Below are 7,763 nucleotides of genomic sequence, written 5' to 3' on the forward strand. Positions count from 1 at the left end.
ACATAGGAACAGCCATACTGGCTCAAACCAAAGGCCATTCTGCCCAGTATCCTGTCATAAGAACATCAGAACATGTTCTTATGTTCTTATGTTAATGGACTTAATCTCCATGCATTTATCTGTTTCCTAGAGACTGGCTCCATGTGGTCCCTCACAAACTGGAGATGGTTACTGTGTGTTTTTCTTTACTATAGCTTATGTACATACTCCACGAACTGAGCGTTTGAGCTTGTTCCAGAATCTGGGATGAGCCTATGTTGTCAAAACTGAAATGCTCAAAATAGCACGTGCATGTAAATGGACACAGGGTGCTAAAATTAAATTAAATTAATCAAGGGGTTCTCAAACTGGAGGTCAGGACCCCTCAGGGGGTCACGAGGTTATTACTGGGGGTCGTGAGCTGTCAGCCTCCATCTCAAACCCCGCTTTGCCTCCAGCATTTATAATAGTGTTAAATATATAAAAAAGAGTTTTCAATTTATAAAGGGAGGGGGTAACATCAGAGGTTTGCTATGTGAAAGGGTCACCAGGACAAAAGTTTGAGAACCACTGAATTAACCCCTCTGGAGCCTCAGGGAATGCAGGGGAGGGGATCTCCCTTGGTAGGGTTGGGAAGGATATTGCTCTTCTCATGTGATCTTTTCCCCCAGTGGCTAATTTTAAATGTAGCTACCTTCCCCTGACACGAATCTCCCTATGGCACTGAAATTAAATATAGACTATAATTTGGCATTTGAGAAGTGAAAGGGATGGTAGCCCTAATGGAAAAGCTAACAGCTTGGCTCTTCTGCAAGCCTCAAACTGCTGAATGAGCTTTAGGGTAGGGAAAGCTGTGCCTCCCAAACAGCCTGGCCCTGCCCGCTATCCGACCCCCACCCACTTCCTGCCCCCGACTGCCCCCCTCAGAATCCCTGACCCATCCTGCTCCTTGTCCCCTCACCATTCCCCAGAGACCCCACCCCCCCAACCACTACCCTGGGACCCCACCCCTGCTCCTTGTCCCCTGACTGCCCCAACCCCCCACCCTGCTGAGTCCTGACAGACCCCCCCCCAGAACGCCCAGAATCCAACCCCCCCATTCCCTGCCTCCTGACTGCTCCCATAACCTCTGCCCCCTCCCTGTGCCCTGACTGTCCCCAGGACTCCCTGCCCCTTAGCCAACCCCCCCGGCCCCAGCCTCTTACCCCTGGCTCCCTCCTCACCCGGACCCTCAGAGCCTCGCTGAACAGCTGCAGCGTGTCTCCAGCGGGGCCTGAGCTCCGTCCCGCTCAGAGCCGTGTGGGGAGGGGGCGGGGCTGTGAGCTCACGCCGAGCGGAGGGAGCTGAGCTCAGCCTGGAGCTCGCAGCCCCGCCCCCTCCCCACGCGGCTCTGAGTGGGGCGGGGCTCAGGCCCCGCCGGAGAGTCACCGCTTGATGCGCTAAGGCTCCAGGAGAGAGGCGGAGGCGAGAGCCTCAGCTGTTCTCTTGGGGGCCCCTGCAGAGCCCGGGGCAAATTGCCCCCTTTGTCCCCCCCTCTGGGCGGCCCTGGAAAAGATTTAGGAAAGGGAAACAAAAATTATTAGTGACATGGAACAGCTTCGATATAGGAGAGATTAATAAGACTGGAACTTGTCAGCTTGGAAAAGAGACGACTAAGGGGGCATATGGTAGAGGTCTTTAAAATCGTGACTGGTGTGGAGAAAGTAAATAAGGAAGTGTTATTTACTCCTCATAACACACGAACTAGGGGTCACCAAATGAAATTAATAGGCAGCAGGTTTAAAACAAATAAAAGGAAGTATTTCTTCACACAACACATAGTCAACCTGTGAAACTCTGCCAGAGGATGTTGTGAAGGCCAAGACTATAACAGAGTTCAAAAAAGAACTAGCTAAATTCATGAAGGATAGGCCCATTAATGGCTATTGGCCAGGAAGAAAGTTTACTGGGCTAGATGGACTTTTGGTCTAAGCAAGTATGGCCATTTTTATGTTCCTATGTTCTTACTTTAATTTAAAGCAAAATTTTAAAATGAACAAACAAACAAACAAACAAACAAACTTTTCCCTTTATAGAGCAGTAGCAGAATTCAGGGCCTGGCAGGACAATTCCCCAGTTACAGGACAAATCAGTGATACTGTTTATTTACTAAATGTACATGAATTCTGTTCCTTTGAACCGGGTTGTAACAAACACATACAGACCATTCTCTTCTGCAGAAATCTCTGGCCAGACACTTCTGCCCTGTACTGACTAGCAGTTGTCTTGGGCCTCTGCTTCTCTCTCCAGAAACTGCTTCATAGACTCTTTCTGCGCCAGCCCCTGAGTTTTTTGCAGTGGGAAAGCCCTAGTCTCGGGCTGCTAACCTGGCAAGATGAGCCTGATCATCCACTCTCCTTTTGTACTACCATTCTGAGGCCATATCTACTCTACAGGGACTATAGCGTCATAGCCAGCATACCCCCGAGATGCAGCCTACACTGACAGAAGGGGCATTTCCATCACTATAGGAGCACCACCTCTCTGAGCAATGGCAGCTAGGTCAAAAGACGTATTCTTCCATTGACCTAGCTGCGTCTACACTGAGGGTTAAGTTGGCATAGCTACTGCACTTAGGGGTGTGGATGTAGCTGTGACACTCTGAGTAAATTTCCTAGACCTGAAAAAGAGCTCTGGGTAAGATCAAAAGCTTATCTTTCTCTCTCTGGATTTTTCACATCCCTGAGCACAGTTGCCATATCAACCTAAATTTTAAATGTAGACCAAGCCAGAGACAGGAGGCCTTGTCTACGTAGAGACATGCAGGAAAAATAATCTGACTGAATTTTTAAAGTGGATTAGTTAATTCACATTAAATCCTGATGTGGATGCTCTTATTCAGAATTCAAATGGCTTTAATGTAACCTTAATTTGGTTTAATTAAGGCCACATTAATTCTGAAGGAGAGCATCCACATAGGAGTTTACTAAAGTTTAACTAATTCACCTTCATTCACCCCATTAGTTAATTCAGAACAGTTTCCCTGAGTGTCTGTGTATGTGCATGCCAAAGAAGAGTGTTTTGACCACACAGAACCCACAATAGCCCACTGGAGGAGGTTACTGTGTGATATCTTCTAAGGGGAATTTTGTGCTGGGGGTTATCATCAATGACTGTAATGTGCTAGCCATTTGCACCTTTCACCATAACAATATGCACTGTTTCTTTCTTAGGCAGACAAAACAAACATAATTTAGCCGCAAGTCTGGCCTCACTCATTTCTAAATAACACCATGACATCCCTTCTCCCCTGTAACTCAAACAATTAGAATGTAAGAGCAGACAACACATTTGCTGAGTTTATCTGTATCAATTTAGTCTGGAGTGCCTTTGAAATTTAGTTTTGTTAACATCCAGCCCAAGTATTTCAAGATCCATTATTTTTAAGAAGCAAATTATTTACTGAGGGGCTAATTTTCCACTCACATTGTTTTTACAGCAGCCTAACAACATTGGTAATGGAGTTTCTCCTGGTAAATGAGAGTTAGAATCAAGCCATGAAGCAGTAAAACATATAAGGCCATATTCCACCTTTAGCTAAAACTTTGCAACTTAAGCAAAGTCAGTGGGTTTGGATGGTTTTAAATGAAGGCAGATTTTGGCCCACAGTTTCCATATTATACCCAGTCTCTTTACCTTGTTTCCCACGTGACAGCACTGCCCAGAAATGCCTTCTTTCATCTTTGGCTGGTCACGAGATCGTGGGTAACATTTTCAAAAGCATTTGAGTTATTTTACCCAAAGTTCCTCATAAATCTTATTTTCAACAAATAGTTTGATAAGCTCTATCTATACGAAGATCTGTATGAAGTTGCTACCCAGCTAATAATTATGACATGATGAAATATGATATTCTACAGGACATGTACGCTTCAATGCTTATGAGACTTGAGGTGGAAGGTCAAGGCCGTATTTTAATGTGTCTATGGCCTTGTCTTCACTTGGAAAAAGGTATGTTATAGTGCATGTTAACTGACATTTTAAAATGCTAGAATAGACAAGGCAGTTGGGTTTACCTTGACTTGCTAACACTACAACTGCCATGTCTATGCTTAGGATTCTACTACTTGTTAATCAACATGCGTTAGAAATCTTTTTCCTAGTGTAGACATGATCTGAATGACTTAGGAGCACATTTCCTTGATTATTTAATGGGACTTGATCTCCTAGCTCAAATAGATGTTTTTGAAAAATCTCAACCAATTATTAATGAACTGATCCTGATTTTACAAATGTATTCCATTAATCTGTGAATATATTTATTATTTCTTAAGTATTTACCAAATAAATAAGATGGACCTTTTTTAGCCCATGACCTGTCTGTGACTACTCATTATTCATGATGTATGATTGGTCATCAGTTGGTATTAGTTCTGGTTTCTGGTTGAATGACAGAAAATTTTTAAACAGAAGAATAACAAATCACAGAATCATAGAATATCAGGGTTGGAAGGGACCTCAGGAGGTATCTAATCCAACCCCCTGATCAAAGCAGGACCAATCCCCAACTAAATCATCCCAGTTAGGGCTTTGTCAAGCCTGACCTTAAAAACCTCTAAGGATGGAGATTCCACAACCTCTCTAGGTAACCCATTCCAGTGGTTCACCACCCTCCTGGTGAAAAAGTTTTTCCTAATATCCAACCTAAACCTCCCACACTGCAACTTGAGACCATTACTCCTTGTTCTGTCACCACATGTTATCGCCTCTTTGAGTGCTGGCTCCCTGAGATTGGTTGCTCTTCAAATATTTCCATTTTATGATATTTCTTTTCTTGTGTGTGAGCTATTTCCCTCCCTCACAACCTCCCCCAACACACACACCCCATAGGCAAACAATGCAAAAGGACCAAGCGCTGGACAATGTGTTTGCTCTGGTAGCTATAGAAGCTGGTGAATATGTTGCTCTCTGATCAGATTGAGTCTGTTTTCTTTCCTGGGTTCAATACAAGTCTGATATGTGCCAAGTTCGACTTCCTTTTGTATTTCTGAAAGCAACCGCTGTGATAGAGTATTGGTAGCACATTGTCTAAACCAGAAAAATCATTCAATAGCCCTCAGTACAATGAATCACTCCTGGCTTCTGCTGCCAGCATCACAGATAATATGACTAGGGCTCCAACATTCTCCTGATGATGATGACGATGATGATTGATGAAAATAGTGAATTTCAGTTATGACTTTTCAGTTAAATAATTATTTGTTCTCAAATGTATATAACTTTTGAGATCTGTGTACACTCAGAAATATCTGGCAGCTGTCCTAATAACATAATCCTATGAGTGACAGTAAACTGAGCCCAATGCTTTTATCCACAGAAATATTTAGGACTTTTTTTTTAAATATTGAACCTCTAAATATTATTACAACACAATCTTATAGAGACAATTAGACAGAGACCAGTAAATAAGAAAAACAAAGATTTGATTTAATAGAACATCAACCAGCTGAGGATTTCAAGCACTTTAAAATGGTGGATACATTGTACCATTCTTATTTGCCATCTGGTGGCAATAAAGGCTGAAGCTGTTAACACGTGACTTGCCCAACCACGGGCGGCTCTAGACATTTCAAAAAATGAATCATCAGAAGAGATGAACTATAACCTCTGCACAGAGGTGGATTAAGATATAAGGGGCCCTGGCACAAAGGTCCCTCACATCCTCTCCCTACCACAGGGCCCCACCCCAGCTCCTTCCCTTCCCCCCAAGGCCTCACCCCCTGGCCTGGCCGGAAGCTGGGCTGTGTTCAGAGCTGCCCAGGGAGCCTGGGCCCCTGTGAGGAGCCCTGGACCCCTCTCCCCCACCTGCTCTGGGCAGTGCACCCTGGGGGGCACGGACATGGGCCAGGAGCTTCTCTTGGGCTCCCAAACTCCCGCCCAGGGCAGGTGGAGGGTCGGGGCTCCCCACAGCCATGTGGGCTCCCTGGGTGACAGCCTAGGGCAGTGGTCCCCAAACTGTGGGGCATGCCACATAGGGGAGGGGGGACCTCGGGCCGGCTCTGCGCACTGTAGTGGGGAGGGGAGTTGAGCTACCTCCGCGTCGTGTGAGGGGAAAGGGAGAGGGGCTCAGGTGAGCAGCTCTGCCAGCTCTGCTTTAGGGTGACCAGATGTCCCAATTTTATAGGGACAGTCCCAATTTTGGGGTCTTTTTCTTATACAGGCTCCTATTACCTCTCTCCCCCATCCCGATTTTTCACACTTGCTGACTGGTCACCCTACTCTGCGTAGGGGCAGGGGGAATAGGCTCACCCTACCACAGGCTCCATCTTCTGGCTGGGCCAGGGGACAGGCCCTCAGGGAGAAGAGGAGGAACAGGACATAGGGAGATGCGGGGGAGCAGGGGGTGGGGCCAGAGTTCCGGTGCTCTTGTGGGGCCCCCAAATTGTCCAGGGCCCATGCAGTAACCCACCACTGCCTCTTCATCCTAGACTATAGCCCCCTATTCTATCTGCTAGTAAACCCTCAGACAGATCAACTAGCCAAGTAAAAAAGGAAAATGTCAAGAAGACATTTAGGGGGGAGGGATAGCTGAGTGGTTTGCTGGCTGGTGAGTCTTGCCCACATGCTCAGGGTTTAACTGATCGCCATATTTGGGATCGGGAAGGAATTTTCCTCCAGGGCAGATTGGCAGAGGCCCTGGAGATTTTTCGCCTTCCTCTGCAGCATGGGGCACGGGTCACTTGCTGGAGGATTCTCTGCAGCTGGAGGTCTTCAAACCACAATTTGAGGACTTCAGTAACTCAGACATAGGTTAGGGGTTTGTTATTGAAGTGGATGGGTGAGATTCTGTGGCCTGCATTGTGCAGGAGGTCAGACTCAATAATCATAAGGGTCCGTTCTGACCTTAAAGTCTATGAGTTTATTGGCCTGTTAAACCCAGGGTTGTGAGTTCAATCCTTCAGGGGGCCATTTGGGGAACTGGGGTAAAAATCTGGGGATTGGTCCTGCTTTGAGCAGGGAGTTGGACTAGATGACCTCCTGAGATCCCTTCCAACCCTAATATTCTAAGAAGAGATGACACATTTGTTCAAAGAATTATAATTTATCTTTCATTCTTCCCACTACGAACTCAGCTATAGATTCCAACCACTGTTCTCCTCAATCTGTTCCCCAAGCCAATGAGTGTAAAAGGTCAGACCTCCCCTGAAGTTAATGCAGCCCCACCCATCAACACAAGCGGAGGATTTGGAATTAAAGCAGAGGCTCTTACCGTTTTTCAGAAAATTAAACTAGACCACAATCTGGAAGATTCTCCATGCCTCAGTGCCAGATGGGGGGCTCCAGTGTTAATAAAACCAAGACTTTAAAATAGGATTTGAGTGCGTTCCTGCAGGGAATGGATCGCACACTTTGAATACACTGAACAAAGGGACTGAACTCTGACCAAGGAAAGTGAAAGCAAAAAAAGTAGGTTAAATATTAACCCTCCTGTTTTTCTACCTGAGGTTTACGTGTCTTTTCCAGGAAAGGTCGCCTAGAACCCTAAAGCTAGGTCAGTGCTTAGATGGGAATGCATTTTGTGTCTCTAACAAACACAAATTTAACAAACCACATTAAAACAAACCTTATACTGGAGCTTACATAGAGACATGGAAATACCAGGCTGGGCAATACTGAAGGGAATTGAAAACAGATCAATAAATTAGAGGGAGATAATCCCCTCCTCCCTCCCTAAATATCTCCACAGAGTTTGATGAGGTATGGACACTCTGAATAGCCAGCAAAGGAGGCCCATATGAGTTCAA

At 45.6% G+C, this 7,763-nt stretch overlaps 1 protein-coding gene across 2 annotated transcripts in view; it reads right to left on the reverse strand.

Moving 5' to 3' along the window:
• Positions 1-7,372, reverse strand: part of LOC123349755 (butyrophilin subfamily 3 member A1-like) — a 39,650-nt gene extending 32,278 nt beyond the window's left edge. For both annotated transcript variants that reach the window (XM_044987928.1, XM_044987927.1), the window contains exon 1: positions 7,229-7,372. The gene's annotated coding sequence lies outside the window, so the exon portion shown is untranslated. The remainder of the gene's footprint in view (positions 1-7,228) is intronic.
• Between the last annotated feature and the right edge of the window lie 391 nt (positions 7,373-7,763).

The sequence above is a fragment of the Mauremys mutica genome, chromosome 15 (assembly GCF_020497125.1).
Source record: "Mauremys mutica isolate MM-2020 ecotype Southern chromosome 15, ASM2049712v1, whole genome shotgun sequence".
Taxonomy (NCBI): domain Eukaryota; kingdom Metazoa; phylum Chordata; order Testudines; family Geoemydidae; genus Mauremys; species Mauremys mutica.